At 49.8% G+C, this 16,772-nt stretch overlaps 1 protein-coding gene and 1 pseudogene across 4 annotated transcripts in view; one reads left to right on the forward strand and one right to left on the reverse strand.

Annotated features, from left to right (window-relative positions):
* Sipa1l2 (signal-induced proliferation-associated 1 like 2) overlaps nucleotides 1–2,920 on the reverse strand; it is a 155,971-nt gene extending 153,051 nt beyond the window's left edge. For 2 of the 4 annotated variants that reach the window (XM_087594953.1, XM_087594952.1), the window contains exon 1: nucleotides 2,747–2,920. The gene's annotated coding sequence lies outside the window, so the exon portion shown is untranslated. 4 annotated transcript variants of the gene reach the window in all.
* A 915-nt stretch (nucleotides 2,921–3,835) lies between these two features.
* Nucleotides 3,836–15,925, forward strand: LOC147999615 (large ribosomal subunit protein eL29 pseudogene; annotated as a pseudogene).
* The last annotated feature ends 847 nt before the right edge of the window (nucleotides 15,926–16,772 follow it).

A 16,772-nucleotide genomic window follows, 5' to 3' on the forward strand; every position in this document is an offset into this window, starting at 1 on the left:
CTCCTCACCCATAAAGGAAATGCCTATGTACGCACAGGAAGAGAATCTAGGCCTCAGGTCTTTGTATTCTGCAAGGCTTGACTTCACATTTCATTCAAGTAAACAATCATAGTCCAAGTTTTCTTAAAATTCATTGTCTTTGTAAAGACACATATCTGAAACTCCCTCCACAAAGAGATCAGAAGTTTAAAGAATCAATTCCAGGTTTCCTAAAGCTGGAGTTAACAAGTACTGCTGGGGCAAAGGGTGAGGGCAGACCCATGTAAACAGAAGCACAGTTGCGAGGTCTGTGCACAGCATGGGCGAGCCAGTTTCAATTACCAGATAATAACGATTTGTACTAACACCTCCTCAATTTCAGAAATAGATCTAAGTGTCTAACCAACTGTCCCTTTTCTGTCAGGTGAAGAGGATTCCCCAAGCTCTGAAAAGGTGACTAAGCTCAGGTATCAAAGAGCCCAGGCAAAATCAGATTGGGGGAGGGAGATTGCACCTTCCAAATGTATATTCCATACTAAGATGATAATTCCACTAGTGAGGCTAAAAGTTGGCGTTACAGAGTACTAAAGCAAATGCTCTTGACAAAAGCCTAATGTTTTACAATAACAAAATCATGTTCTAAAAAATACATACTCAAGCCAGACAGTGCAATTCTCAGCCCAACTCTCAGCCTGCACTCCCAGGCGGAAGCTCCACCCCCACATCCTAACTGGATACTGTGTCACACTCTCTCCATCCTCCAGAGCAAATGTCTACCGGGCTTCTTATGCAAGTTCACCTCACCCCATCTATAGGTAGCACGTGGGTACTGAGGAAAAGTCTTCCCAGTTTCCTTACGTTTCCCAGACATCTACCCAGTCGGGGCTTTTTCCCCTTCAGCTTTTTATGAATACACTTTAATTTAGAACATACAAATTTAACATGTCATATTTTAAGCCAGGCAAGCCACAAGAAATAACTATAAAGGCCAATTCCAATTTCTTTAGCTAATAAGTCTGCCTACTAGGGCAAGACTCGGGCTAGCTGTGAGGTTAACTTGTACAGCAAAAGTACTGAATAAGAACTGGGGCGTGGCAGAGCACACCTGTCATCCAAGCCACTCATGAGGCAGGGAGGACCACAAGTTCAAAGCCTGTTTGAGCTACCCTGTGAGGTCAGCCTCAGCAGCTTAGTGAGACTTCTTTCAAAATAATAAAAAGTGGCTGACTGTTTTGAAATAACAATAAACGAGGCTGGAAATGTAGCTTAGTGGTAGGGTGCTTGTCTACCAAACACCCAAGCCTCTAGGTTTACGTCCCAGATCCGACCCCCTCCAAAACAAAACAAAAACAAAAAAAAAACAAAAATCAAAAAAACAAAACAAGCAAACAAACAAACAAAAAATGTACTTAACCCAGAACATAAAACCTGCTGGGGCCACTGGATCAGTTAACTAGAGGGGCTAGTTTGATGACTAGACTGTACTAGTCATTAAAGAGCAGTGCTGGGAAAAGACGAACCAGCTCTCACCAGGGGAGAAGGAAATGCAGAGGTCTGTGACACAATCCTCAGTATGACTCAGGCAGACGCACAGGGCTACAGATCTTTCCTCAAACGCCGCTGGTCAACCCTTAGGCATGAACAGCCCTGCACAAGCCCAAAATTGAAGATAGACTGTTCCCCCCACCCCTCACCCCCCCTACCCGTATTAGATCCCATCTCTGCCTGTTCCGGAAACCTCTAAACTAACCCCAGCCAGCGATTAACAGCCCGCAGAAATCCATGCGACCTGTAATCACCAAACCCACCCGAGAACTCGACATCCTCCAAAGAAGTCAACGCGCGATGCAGAGCGGAGTAAAATGCAGCTCGCTCACGTTCATCTTTAGAGACCAAAGCCCACTTTCCATATTCGGGGAAAAAATTAAAAAAATAACCAGTTTAAGCCTTACAGGGTTGAGTAGTATGTCTCAAACAGTGCAGCAGTTTGGGATAGTTTCTTCCTTTCGTTCCAATTTGTTAAGACGTTAAATAAATAAATATAAATCCCAGCCTAGGCTGCAGACGCAGGAAACTCAGTCGGGCAGCGGATTAAATGCCCGTCATAAGAAAGCCATCTAGTGTTAAAGTTTAGAAGTGAAACCGCAGACAAAAGGAACATTTCTGGGACTATTTTGAAGTTACTGGGAAAACCAATGAGAATAATCAAGACCCCCCGTTTTCTGCGGGTGACTTGGGTTTCGGGGTGTTTTTCACTCTGCCCTTTCCCCCCTCGCTGCTTGGCCTTCTTTCTTAGAGCCAGCCACCCTTGCGCAGACCGAGTCAACTCTGAGCAGGATCCAAAGCGCCTAAGACCTGTTTTGAACAAAATCAGGTATCGCCGAGCCCCAATTCCTGAGGGCGCACTTGCTGTCCGTTCGCCCGCTCTGACGTTGGCCGGGGCTGAATTAATGTAGCCGAAGCCGGTTAATGACGACAAACGTCTCCCCGAGGGGTGACGCCAAGTTGTCCTCTGCTCTCGCTCTCGGGGAGACGAGCCGAAATTGATTCCTCGGGATACTGCGACCAGGCTCAAATGAACGTGCGGGCGCTGCCGGTCGCTCCCGGACCGCGGTCCTCACCCGCGGAGACGCGAGCCCGCGCGTACAAAGGAGCGGGAGCCCCGGGGGAGCGGCCCGCAAGTTGCGCGCAGCCCGGCAGGTCCGGTCCCCGCGCCCTGCGCACCGCGCCATCGGACGCACCCCGCACCCCTCCCCCGGGCACGCACCTCGGAGCGGCGGTCCTCTGGGCCCCGCCAGGGCCGGCGCGCAGAAGCCAGGGCCTCGCCGCCCGCCGCCGTCCCGCGCTACCCATTGGCGCACTCCCCGCGCGGCCGCTGCGCCCGCGGCTCGAGCTGTCGCCAGGCGCCGCGCTGCGTCCTCGGCCGCCCGGCTCCGTCTGCAGCCGGCTCCCGCCGCCGCCGCCCGCCCCGGCACCGCCCCCACGCGCTCCGCCCCCGCCCATTGGCCGGTGCCCCGACAGGCCCCACCCCGAGCGCGCCGCCCCCTTTCATTGGCCGGTGCCCGGACGGTCCCCGCCCCTAGAGCTCCGCCCACGCCCATTGGCCAGTCGGACAAGCCCCGCCCCGGGCGCTCCGCCCACGCCCACTGGCGCGCCTCCTGGCCAGACTCGCCCCTCGCCGTCGGGCGCGCGCGAGCGTCCTCGGGGGAGCGGTTCTCCCGGTCGCAGTGAGCGCGAGCCCTGAGCTTACAGGGGCAGGCGACCGGCTTCGGAGTGCTCGCAACCCGGGGCTCCCTCGGAGCGACCAATGCTCTTCGGGTGTGGACTCTCAGCCCTACAATGCTTGCACCATATCCGGACCCCTGAGAGTCGCCAAGCCTGGTGAAGCCTGGGGGACGCGCTTGACGCAAAAGTGCAAGCCACAGTTGCGCGGGCCGGGGAACCTGTGCCCGGAGCCAGTCCACGCCTGCTCTCGGTGTTCCGGCCCTGTCTATCCCCGCCGGGAGCCTCACCTGCGGCCCGCTGCAGAAGACCTGCGTTGGGCTCTGTTCTGACCTGCATCCGCACAGGCGGGAGGAGCAGTAAATAAGGCCAGAGCCAGTGGCAGGATTTTCCGAGCCGGCTTCACCTTGCGTCCCCAGAGTCCTGATCCGGTTTGTTTGGGACTTTGAACTCCTCCCTGGGAGAGATAAATGTTAATAATGTTATCTCTCCTTCCCCTTCGCCGTGCTTCCTACTACGCGCACACACCCTGATGAAGTTTAAACAGTGGGCCCCCACCCAAGCGGTATTTCTCCCGGTGCACATTGTCCAATTTCTTATGTATTATTTTATAATACCGGAACAACGCGTAGGAATGGGCCTGGTAAAACATGCCGGCAACCCGGATATGACATTACTAAGCTCCCGAGATTTCCAGACTTTGAGGTCTTTCTGGATGGTCTCCCTATACCTAGTGTTTGCGAAATTGTGTATGCATTCCACAAACACGGGATAAACGACCCGTGCTGCTTGTGCTTCCTGGGAAGCCCTTTTATCAGCCCCTGCTCTGTTAGTGGTGGTGGTAGGGGGTGGGGTGGGGGGGTGCAGGTTAAACCCAGGCAGAGACTGGAATACAGCGCCAGAGAGGAAGGCAGGGCATGGCCATGGGCTCAGGTGTCTGACAGAAAACGAATATAAAATGCCTCTTTTGGCGAGGATAAGGAGATTGCTGAAGTTTCAGAGAAAAATACCAACCATGTAGTATTCAACTGAGCTTCTCTAAAAGCCAGTGTGAGCCAGATTCCTCGGCAGTTAAGAGCACTCCTTGCTTTTGCCAAGGATCTGGCTGCTGTACCAGGCTCCCCGCGGCAGCTCACAACCATCTGTAACTCCGGTTCCAGGGGAATCAGACGCCCTCTTCTGGCCTCTCTGGGCATTGCATTCACGCAGTGAACATGCATGACTGCAAGCGATCTCTCAAGCAAATGAAAGGTAGTGTGAGCTATATCCTAGGTTCATCATCTCCTGTCACTGTCCCCCAAGTCTCCCTCCCTGCCCTTCAAAGACCTCATTACCTTGGGAATTCTTAAGGAAGCAGGCTCTAGGAACCCTTGCCCTACAATTCTTCTACACTTTTTTTAAACTTCTGATGAAGTAATTCCTACATCACTCTTAAGATTTCAAAGCTGTGCCAGCCAATCCAAGGAGTTGAGCTGGCCAGCCATCCTGCCTGCTGCTTGTATCTGTTTTCCTTTTAGCACAGTAAAGCCAGTTTAATTTTCTTAACGAGCCACAAGATTTGACCTACAAGGATACTGGCAGGGCAGTAAAATCCAATGGCTAACTTAGTGAAGATATGGAGCCTCACCTTTAATTCCTCCTTTCCCTTTCTACTAAAACCTTCCTCTTATAGCCTTTCTTTTATTCCAAACGAACAGTCATAATCTGGAACAAACGGGTATTGGTTTTGTGCATAGTTCAGTGTCTGATGATAGACCCAAAGGGCTGGTGGCCACCATAGGAGGCTTCAGGACAAGGAACAGTTTGAGAGCAGGGAGGTGCTCTGGCGCCCACAAGGAGAGCTGGTGTCTGCAGAACAACTTTGGGGAGGGCAGCAAAGGCCTTGCCAGAGCTGTCAGCTGGGAAAGGAAGGAGAGCCTGTTGTGTAGCTTGGCTGAACTGCACTTGCCTGACTGTGTAAAGCTCAGAGTTCCACCGTCAGCTCCAGGGGAAAAAAAAAGGAAAAAATTAAAACAGGAGGAGATAAAGAGACAGTGCCAATAAGAGGTGGCACAGGGCCTGCCTGGGAAGCAGCCGTGCCCTCTGGCCTGCCACAGCGTCTCTGCTTATGTAATGCACACAAGGATGCCGTCTTCCTCTGTTAGTCCTGTTTGCTTGTGGTTGGCATTTGTCTTACATGTTCCCCTGTGTACCGCAGTAGAAGCCTCTCACAACAGGGTGTGGCCTTGTAAGTAAAGTAGCAAATGCCAGGCCCTGCAACATTTGGGTTTTGGTTTTGGTTTGTTTGGTTTGGTTTGGTTTGGTTGGTTGCTTTTTTGTTGTCATTGTTGTATTGAAACTAGGTATCTCTGTGCAGTTCTGGCTGTCCTGAAGCTTCTATGTAGACCACACTGGCCCTTGTTCACAAAGATCTGTCTGTCTCTGCCTCCCAAGTTCTGGGAGTGGCAAAAATGTATCTATTTATATCTGTTTACGTCTTTGGTGTTTCTGGGTGCTCTAGCTGCCTGGGCATTTACACACCAGAAGAGGGCAGCAGATCCCATGGCCTATGGTTATAGATAGCTTCGAGCTGTCACATGGGTGCTGGAAACTGAAGTAAAGACCTCTGAAAGAGCAGCCAATGCTCTTAACTACCCAGCCACCTCTCCGGCTGCTACAAGGTTTTAAGAAGTAGCTTCAGTGGCTGGAGAAATGGATCAGTGGGTAAAGCCCTTGGTACAGGGGCCTGATGACCTAATTTGATCCCCAGAACCCATGTCAAAGTGGAAGAGAGAACTGACTCTATAAAGTTGTCTTCTGATATCTACAGGTATACAGTCTCTCTCTCTCTCTCTCTCTCTCTCTCTCTCTCTCTCTCTCTCTCTCTCTCTCTCTCTCTCATTCACATGCATGTGCATGTGATATGCCACTAGTCCTGACCAAAACAAGGCCTGTATTCCCTTGAAGTGGAAACCAAGAGAATGGTGTATTATGGGACCCTGTGCTAATTGCCATTGTATGACATAATGCATGTCCCAGGAGTCCAAGAATGCCACCTGCTAAAAACCTCAGCTCTGTAGCACACATGGAAACCTGCTATGCCCAGGCCACTCTGGGAACAACAGAAGACTATCTTCTTTAAGTAAGGAGGCAGCTGCCCTCAGGAAAAGGAAACATAGCTGGATTTCTGCAGGGAGCAGATTTAAGCTGTGAAAAGCTGTCATATTTAAAATGTCACTGTGAACCTAAATTAGCATAGATCTCCACAGAGACCTGAAAAGACTCTTTGAGTAGAGTGACCAAATTTAAGGAAAAGTTGAGAACGATGGCCCACACCTGTAATCCTGGCACTTGGGAAACTGAGGCAGGAAGATTGCTGCAGACTCTAGGCCAGCCTGGACTACATAGTTAGTTGTGGGCATGCCTGGGCTACTACTTGAGATTCTGTAAAAGAAAACAAAACAAACAAACAAAAAACCCTTATCGACAGGTACCTTTCAGCAAAGTTTTTCCTGACCTTAAGTGTGTTTCACAGATGAGAAGTCCAAGATGTTGGTCTGTGTGCCAAATACCATGGACCTCTCAGACTTCCAGGATGGTGGATGATTTCTTTTCTGATGATTTAAACTCTTGGCCAAAGCTACTTACAATTCCTATTCCAGTGTCCTCAGGCCAGGCCTTCAACCAAACAAGGAGGCCAACTGTCCTCAAAGTTGTTTCGGGTCCCATTGCCTCAGTATAAGGAGGAGGAGCAGAAGCCACTTGTCAACCCAGAAGGGTCTTCACCACCGCCCCAACTCTGAGTCTCATTAGCAGATGGTTTAGAAGCTTCCAGATACTGGGCTCAGAGGACTGAGTCTATCTTGGAAGTGTGTGTCACTACATAAGTAACATCTTATGTACCCGTGCAGCTAGATGCATAAGTGATATCTTAAAATTCCATTTCTCATCTAAATAGCTAGAATAGATGATAAGGCCCTGAGGGTGGAGGTGGGTGAGGCCTCTGAGTACAGAAAACAGGGCAGGAGCCGGGTTCACCATTTCTACCCAACGTGGGGCTGGGCAAGAAGTTGGTGGCTGAGAGACAGACAGCCCATGAGCACACTGCAGAAAGGCAACGGGACTGCTTCTCCTGTTTCACATCAAGCAGACTCCAGGGTCACACCTCCGTCCTCTGAGTGTATTCCTGCTGAGCAGACTGCTCCGGTGGGCAGTGTCTGTCTTTCACTTCGTTTTTACAAAGTGAGCAGTAACAATGCACTATTAAGTTGGACTGATCTGTGAGCCGCTGTTGCTTCTCGCCACTAGGTGGCATCTATCAGTAGTGAGGTGCAGGAGCTGCAGACGCATTCTGCCAAGCAATAATTCTTGAGGGATCAATACAAGAAAACATTTGTATCCTCTTATATACGCATACATTCGCTTCTTACATGTGATTTCTTTTTGATCCTGGCTATGAATCTACAGCCGCCTGTCAGTTGGTCAACCATGGAGGTCTTCAGTAACATTTTAAAGTTGTTAATTGAATACTGAACAGCTCTGGGCCCACAGTGGGGATGGCTGCTGTGTAAGCCTGGTGACCAGAGTTAGATCCGTGGAACCCAGAGTGTAAGGAGAAAACAGACACTTAAAGGTTGTCCTCTGCCCTCTACATGAATGCCTAGGTATACTCTGTGTGTGTGTGTGTGCGCGCGCACACACACACACACACACAATAATAATAATAATAATAATAATAATAATAATAATAATTTAAAAATAAGATGTGACCATTTTCACTGTGCTAGGCATTACATTAGACACCTCACAGTATTTGGTGACAACTCCTGAATCACTCTGAAATACCAGGTGGCACAAAACTACTCCCTTGGTTTAAAGAAGTTGGAAGCAACCTGGGGAACCGGTGTGCCGGTGCATTATTCTGCTCGTCTCCACCATGCATTCATTCTTTCAACAAGCGGGGGACTGGACGTCTGGATATCGAGTATTTTAAGTGCTCTGGGGGAAGTTCTTGTTTATCAGCTTCCATGACACAAGCCTTGAAGAAGTCGATTTAAAGAATCTGCTCCACCCTCAGTTGTCTCTGTTGCTTCTGCCTCTGTTGCGATGAGGCAAAGCAGCAAGGTGGGCTGCGTTGAGGAGAACCGAGCTGCTCACCTCAGCAAGGGAAAGGGGGCACAGAGGTGGGGGAAACCCGTTTGAGGTACACTCTGAGAGCCTACCTTCCTTTAAAAGTCTCTCATGCTGATTTCCCAGTACCCTGCCGCAGTAGCCCATCAATTGTAGACCAGGCAAAGGATTCGTCGATGAGGTCAGAACCCTTGTGTTCCGGTCTTCACAGAGCCCCGCCTCTGAACGCAGCCCCGCCTCTGAACCAACCCTTTAACCCATGAGCCTTTGAGGGCGTTTCAGATCTGAATCCTAACACAGTCTCATGAGAATGCAGATTTGGAAATGCTCACAACACTTAAATCACATAAAGAAACAGATGTTTGGGGGGACATTCTTACAAGCTACAGGGGAGAGACCAAGCGGAATGCAAAATGTCAGTCAAGACCTGGTAGTCACCGCACCCCAGTTCCTCGTGGAGATGCCTCCTCCGCCTGACATCTGCTTGTCTGCCTTATAGCTACACTCTTTACTTCCAGAGGGGAGCCTCTGTGGTAAAAAAAAAAAAAATGCTGGGGAGAGATAGAAAAGCAAGAAGAGCAGAAGGCAGCCAAAGAGACACCAAGTGTGGCCAAGGACAAGCTGTGCCAACTCTAGCGGCGAACCTGAAGACTGGGTATCTGAACATGCCTTTGTTGTTGAGAGAGGGAGTCCACATTTCAAAGTCAACAGGTAGAGAGAAGGGAGCCGGGTGTGGTAGCTGGTGCAGGTAATCTCTGCTCCCGGGAGGTGGAGACAGGAGGACTGCCCTGAGTTCAGAAACAGAACAGGAAGGAAACATAGAACAAAGCCATAGAGCCTTGGTCCTCCTGACCCCAATGTACCCAGAAACTGAAATCACAGACTCAGAAAAAAAAAAAAAAAAAAAGAACCCTGACAGTAACAAAATTTTACTTCCTTATTTCCAAAAAACGCTAAGGAATGACTAACCAAAGGACTTGTGGCAGCCATTCTGGGGAAGCAACCAACGCCCTCCCCTCAAGTGAAGCACCGGTTTTGTCTGCAGCTCAATGGTGGACACCCAGTCTGTCAAGCTTCCCCCACGGCAGTGCTCACTGTGCACTCAGGATAGATATTGCGATGATACTCTGCCTGCCTCTCTTTCTCTGGCCTCCGTGATCCAGAAGGGAACCATCCTCAGCCAGCCTTCTGGCTGAAGGCTGAGGGAGAGCATGAGGAAGTCTGGCGGCCATGCCAGATGAATGGGTAGCCTGTTACTGAAGCAGGAGCAGCAGGAAGCGGTATAGTGAGGTCTCAAGGTAGCAGGAGTTTGGATGCAGTAGATTTGAGACAATCCTGTGGATCCAGAGAGTCACCGGCTGACTGAACACCCCTCACTTGGCTGCAGCTCCTCCATTCTCTCAGCATCGTCTTCTTCCTTCCCCACCTCCACCCGGCCAGCTCATGCTCTTTCCCTCTTAGATGGAGCATCTTCAGGGAGCCTTGACACCCCACACTAGGCTAAGTCACCCCACCATGAACCCTTAGTGATTTCTTACATGCGACCAAGTCTTTCCTGTCAGAATATGACCCAAGGAAGATAAAGGTTTCTCATTTCCTCCCCCATGAAATAATTACGTCAGAGACCCTAGTATTAGTCCCAGACGGTCCTCTGCACCCATCTCTGGGGGGTCCAGGGAGTGTACCCACTAGGCTATCTTTGCTGTAGGAGGCTCTGGTCCCAGAGGAAAAGGCCTCTCTTAGCACAAAAGGCCACAATAGGTGACAAGGAACTGTGTAACTAGAAAGGACAGGTGGTCTTGAGACATGACAGCATCTGTCACTTGCACTGACCTGGGAGAAACAGTGCTGGCCTTTAAAACCATCACTTAGAGGCCGGCCAGAGAAAGAACTCACTGGGTAAGAGCACGGGCTGCTCTTTCACTGGGTTTCATTCCCTGCACCCGAGTGGTAGCTCACGACCATTTGTAACTCCAGTTCCTGGCCATCCAATACCCTCTTCTGGCATTCAGGGGCAGCGGCTTTATACTTGGTGCACATAACATATGTGCAGGCAAGAAAAATTCATACGCATAAAAATTAAAATCTAATTTTAAAAAAATCATCACTTTAAACCTGGGTGTGGTTATTCGCAGCTGTGAACACAGCATCTGGAAACAGGCAGGAAGTTTGAGTTTGCAGTTAAGGGGGGAGCTACACAGTCTGTTTAAATAGCAGCTCGGGCTATAGAGGGAGACTTCCTCTCGAGACACCAAAGATGAATGAGTGCATAATCTGAGGGGGAACCTTCTGGTGTCTTTGGAAAGTCAGTTGTGTCAAATGATGTTTTGCTGAGGCCCACAGGTGAAAGGCTGTTTTGCTGAAACAGACACAGGTGAAAGGATGTGTTTGCTACAGCAAACATGTGGAAGGACATGTGATGTTTAGATGGACTATAAATATGACCCCACACACAAGAGAGCTTGAACAATGGCTTCCCCTTGCTCTGTCTGACCAGTCTTTGTTGACGACACACATGCATTGGTTTGCCTTACATTGCGTTGCTAAGCTTCACTTGTAGTGACTTGATAGAGAGAAACTCGCCAAAGAACTTCCCGTGAGGTTCCTGTGGCTTCGTGTTGCTTCTGTGGACTCCAGCTGGTTGGTGAGGGCCTCTCGGTTTCTTCTGGATTGAACCGCCCTTTCCGTGTCGTGTGCAGTGTCTGCCGAGTGGCCTGGGCTGCAGCTGCTGGTTTGTGTTTGGTGTTTGCTAGTGGACTGGACAGAGAACAATGGATATTGGGATTGCCGCCAAAGAGCTATTTCTAAGAAGGTCCACTTCCCTCGGTTCTGAATAAGCTTTCTTTTCTATTACCTCTGGTGGGTGGTGAGCTAGAGAGGAGGCTGAACCCTTATTAAAGTAGGTTGAGAAAAAGTTATGGCTACATGTGGTGTCCAGTGTGGCTTAGTCTGCTTCTGATGTGGTAGAGGAAACTGCAGATTACGAGGGGTTAGCAATGTTGCATGAGTAGACTGGCAAAGTAGCAGCTACTGCTGCTGGGTGGCCTCCTACTGTGTTGCCAGAGGGCGTTTTCTGGTTTTGCTTCGTAGTCGCCATGTATACCATTTTGAAAAAGATGGGGAGGGGAGGGGCTGAAAACTCAGAAAGTTCACCCAATTCTCTTGTGTTAGAAAAGATGGCAGAGTTGGCTCTGCAAGGAGAGAGTTTGCGAATAAAGGTCGAAACGCTTGGAAAGCAAAAAGAGCCAGTGGGAGGGAAACAGAGTTTAGGCTTAATGCCTGAGACTTCGAATGTTCCACAGGATGAACAAGGGGAAGAACATAGGCTGGAAGGTAAAGTGCTGCCCCGCCCTGCTCCACGGACTTTCACTACCAGCTCCCAAAGCAGCTCAGTGAGATAAGGGGCCAGGAAGAGCAGGAGGGGCCCCAGGGACAATGGGTTAATGGGCAACAAGTATGGCACCAGAAGGTTTGCTCGGGGCTACACAGGCACACCAGCCTTCCAGTCTTGGTGCCACCTGTGCCTGCTAAGGATGGCGTACAGGCTTGTACAGGCTTAAACTGAGTTGACCTGGCATCCGATAGAAATGCTAGACTTAAAGCATTTTAAAGCAGGCTGTGAGAAATATTTGCCAAGAATAATCAATTAAAATTCAGTGGGACCAGTAGCATTTTTTAAATCAACCACATGTGTGTGTGTACATATGTGTGTATGTGAGTGTGTGTATAGTGATGTGTACATGTGAGTGTGTATATATATGTGTGTATGTGAGTGTGTGTGCATATGTGAATGTGCATATGTGAGTGTGTGTGTGTGTGTGTGTGTGTGTATGTGTGTATGCATAAGTTCTGTTAACTTATTTCTTGCAGCTTTAGTCAGCTCTCTAATCCTTCTCCCCAGCCTACAACTCAGCCTCTTTGGCTCTTTTGGAACAAAACCTAGCATCAAAGTGAGGTGCTGCCCTGCTTCTGTGGGTGCTCTGAGGAAAAAGAAGGCACCAGAAAACGGTAATAAGAAGGAGGGGGAGAGGGACCAGGCGTGCCTCAGGTGGCAGGCTCCTTGCCTAGCATACAGGAGCGGTAAGGTCAACCCGAAGCCTATGTGAAACTCTTTGTTTGTAACCCAAGCACTGGGGAGGTTAGCTAGGGATAGTCAGTTCAAAGTCATCCTCAGCTACATAGTATCCGGACTAGCCTAGGATACACAAGACCCTGTATCAAAAAGCAAGCCAAAACAAAACAAAATGTAACCAAAAAAAAAAAAAAAAAAACGAATGAAAGTGGGCCCACTCCGAGGAAAGGGCTGGCTCTGGGCTGACTCTGTGGAGGATGGGACATGATTACCTTCCTGATTACTTCTCAGGGGCTCACGTGACCTATAGTTGCTTTCACACTACCTGACAGAAGCCTGCTCATTCAGGGAAGGCAGGTCCTGCCACTGACACTCTCCTACGGGAAACTTAAATCTGTCGTTCAGGAAGACAAAGCCACTCATTCAGAGAATCTTATCACAGCCACGGTTGCCTGGGACTGCCGTTTTCTTTACCAGGCCTGGGAGCTCAGGGGTCTGAGGTCCACCAACTAGTTATAGGACTCTGGGGATATATTCAGTCACCAACACCTCGGTCTGCTTGGGTACCATCCCCAGCATCACATACATGGACTGGATGTGGTGGCCTTGGATGGTTTACGATGACCTTGAACTCCTGATCCTCCTACCTCTACCTCCAGACAACTGGGGTCACAATCTTGGGCCACCGTACCTGGCTCATGTGGGGCCAGGAAACAGAACTCAGGCAGGTCAGGCAAGTGCACCACCCACTGAGCTCTATGCCCAGCTGGATGCCTGTGTAGCCTTTTATTCGAGATAAGAGGTGGCACTCCTTTTTGGAAGTGCAGAGTACGGGTGACAGCTATCGTTGGTCTAGGACACACACATCCTCTGATCTTCCAGTAGTTAAATGGCTGCCGTGTGTCTTTCTCCCTACACGCTCTAGGACCTCACCGCAGCCAATGAAGAGGTGGTACTGTCCACTCACCCAGAGCCAGGGTTGGCAGTGTGACTGCTCCACTGATGGCCTGCAGAGTTGGGGCTGCTGTGTAACATCTAAGTCCATGTTGGGAAAGCACCCTGGCCTTGCCTTTTTTTGCCTTACTTGTTCACTCTTGGAATCCTGTGCTGTTGGGATGCACAGGCAGCCATGGAGAGGCGTGCGTGGTGGAGAATGATGCCTTTTATGGAGTGCTCGAGTCCAGTCAGGTGAGCATACATCCTGACGGTGTGTTCCAGGGCTCTGTGGAAGCCCTTCCGCCGCTGCCGCTAGAGACAGAGAAACTCTCCCTGTGGGCAGACTTACGGCAGATTGACAAACAGATCCCATCCTTTGCTTGTTTAAAGAGACAGAGGGTGGTCTGAAGCCGAATCACGGGATCGTATCTAGTCTTGCCTGATATTAGAAACTAACCGTGCTCAGGCCAGGTTAATACGCCAATGGGGAGGAGACAAAGGCTACTTCCTTGCTTGGCCAGAGGATTTTTGTGTGCAGTTCTCTGGGCTCATCCTGAATCTTGATGTCTCAGAGAAACTGGATGATTTTGCTGCCTCCAGGTCTCTATTCCAGTTAGGATTTAAAAAAAAAAAAATAGTGTGTGTGCTGTGCGGCTGGGGAAGGATCGAAGACTCCCCCCGAGCACTCTCCGTCTCTGCCCACAGTTTCTCCTCCAGCTGGCAAAGCAGCAGGGACCTTGGTGCTTGCCATAGCAAGGTGGCAGGGGAGAGGGGGCCCTCTGTGAAAGCCACACAGGTCTTGGCTCGGGACTCTACAAGGGCCAGGATCCACATGGAGGAGACATCTTTAAATGAGCAGCTGCAGACCCACAGAGAAATGAGACACAGGTAGAAACTCATCCAACCTTACAGGCAAGGACAGATGTGAGGTACATCTCTTTTTTGTAAAATATTTAGCGTTAATGTTTCCAAAAACAATAGTTTTAAACCACCTACTCCTAGAGCCAACATGAGTGCTTCCTGCGATTTCTCCAGATTTGAAGACTCCCTCTGAAGTTTTGTCTCCCGGGCCTCTCCTTGGGCTGTGGTTCTCCGGTGTCAGTGTGCTGGTTCACCCCAAGCAGAGGAAACCCTGGTGTTAAATGCTGAAGATGTTTCCCAGGTCCGATAGAGAGACGCACTGAGTCGCACTGAGTCGGCTTGCAGATGAGCCCTCCGTTAGTAATCGGGCCACCTGCCTCAGGGGAAGCAGAGCAAAGGAGATTCCTTAGTCTACAGATTATAGAGAAGAGGGTCTCCCCGTAAGCAAATTACTGGGGTACTAAAAAAAAAGCGTTCTCAAGCCTATAATTTACAAAGGTAATCTTATTTTCCTACCTTAACCTGGGGCTGCTATATGCTGGAAGCTTAACAGTTCAGGGAACGTGCTGGGCCAGAGGTAAGCCATGGCTGACCCCCTCCACGGAGGATGATTTGTGATCTAACACTTGCCCTGAGCCCCAAGCCAACACACCTTGTCTCCCTTCCTCCAGGCATTTCTCTTGGCTCTTAACTCTCTCCCTCCAGTCTCTGGGCTTCTCCGGGCTGGCTCTGGCCTGCACTAGTGTGGTTCTGCAAGCTTCCTTGTCTGTCCTTTTCACCTCTGTCCGGTTCTAATCCATCCTGTTCTCCGTCAGGATATTAGGAATGACTTTTATAAGGTTTGATGTAGTTGTGTAATTTCCTAGGAAGATCCCCAGAGTTCCGAGAGTGCTTTCCCCTGCAATATTACCTGCCCTTTTGTGACTAAATCTGTCATTTATTCAACAAAGGGTCTTGGGCCGTTGGTGGCTCCACTTGCACCCACAGAGATGCAGGATCAGAAAGTAGCCTAGATCCTATCAGGGAAATATCCTCCTGACTTGCAGGGCAGAAGAAAGGAAATTTCAACCACTGCTAACACATTCTGAGAGCATGATCTTTTACATTTAAAAAACAATCTAGGCCCAAGGCCCTGGGTTCGGTCCCCAGCTCCGAAAAAAAAGAACCAAAAAAAAAAAAAAAAAAAAAAATCTAGGCACTGTGGGCCTTTCTTTCTCTTCCAGTCCTGGGTGCTGAGGGAGCCGCCGATTACCGTGCAGACACGGCCAAGTCCAAGAACCACACCACACACAACCAGTCCCACAAATGGCACAGAAACGGCATCAAGAAACCCCGGTCACAAAGATATGAATCTCTTAAGGGGGTTGACCCCAAGTTCCTGAGGAACATGCCCTTTGCCAAGAAGCACAACAAGAAAGGCCTGAAGAAGACGCGGACCAACAATGCAAAGGCAGTGAGTGCTCGAGCAGAGGCCATTAAGGCCCTTGTGAAGCCTCTGGCCATCAAGCCCAAGATGCCAAAGGGCCCCAGCCGCAAACTCAGCCATCTGGCTTTCACCGCTCACCCCAAGCTTGGGAAGAGGATTCAAAGCTACATGGCCAAGGGTCATAGGCTTTGCCAACCAAAGCCCAAGGTTCAAACCAAGGCAGAGGCCAAAGTTCCAACTAAGGCCCAGGCCCCTGTGAAGGCCCCATAGAAGAGGCTCCTGCCAGTGTGAAGACAGACGGACTGCTGTGACACACCCACCTACACGCTATTGCAGATGACCAGTGTCCTATGCTGGTTTTTTTTTTTTTTTTTTTTTTTGTTCTTTTTTTCGGAGCTGGGGACCGAACCCAGGGCCTTGTGCTTCCTAGGCAAGCGCTCTACCACTGAGCTAAATCCCCAACCCCTCCTATGCTGTTTTTACAAATAAACCTGAGACAAGAGAAAAACCAAACAAAACCAATAATGGCTACAACAAAAAAAAAAATCTAAATTATTATCCAGGCCTGGCAGTGTGGGTCTGCTGTGGTCCTGGCTACCCAAGGGGCGGGGACAGCATTACAAGCTCATTAGCCCAGAGACTGTTGCTCTGCCTCTGGTCCTTTCCAGAACCGGAGGATTCAGCAGTTGCTGCCTCAAGACAGCAGGCGGCTAAACCAGTGTCAGCTGGATCTTTGAATCCTTCAGTGTGCAGTATACCGAGCGTTACCGGCAACAACCAACTGGGCATGGTAGCCTCTGTTAATGGTTAATCTCGACAGTCAATCAAACGGAAGCTTACCGAAGCATAGTACCTCCGGGTGTGTCCATGAGCATGATCCAGAGTCAGGGAGACCCAAGGGCTTTGAGCTAACCAATGGGTGACTGGCAGAAGCCCAAAATGATAATAGCATTGATGGGAGAAGATGGGAGGTGCCAAGCAAACCTAGCTGGAGGAAGGAAGTCACTGGGCACACATCTCTGAGGGCTCTGTCTGACCTTTTCCTCTGCTTCCTGCCTGCCACAGAGTGAAGGGTAGTGTCTGCCACACACTCATGCCACCTTGATGTAGCCGGAGTTAAAACTATGCATTGAAAGCATGAGCCAAAAATACATTCTTCTTGGTGTT

The sequence above is a fragment of the Rattus norvegicus genome, chromosome 19, assembly GCF_021556685.1.
Source record: "Rattus norvegicus strain SHRSP/BbbUtx chromosome 19, alternate assembly SHRSP_T2T, whole genome shotgun sequence".
Taxonomy (NCBI): domain Eukaryota; kingdom Metazoa; phylum Chordata; class Mammalia; order Rodentia; family Muridae; genus Rattus; species Rattus norvegicus.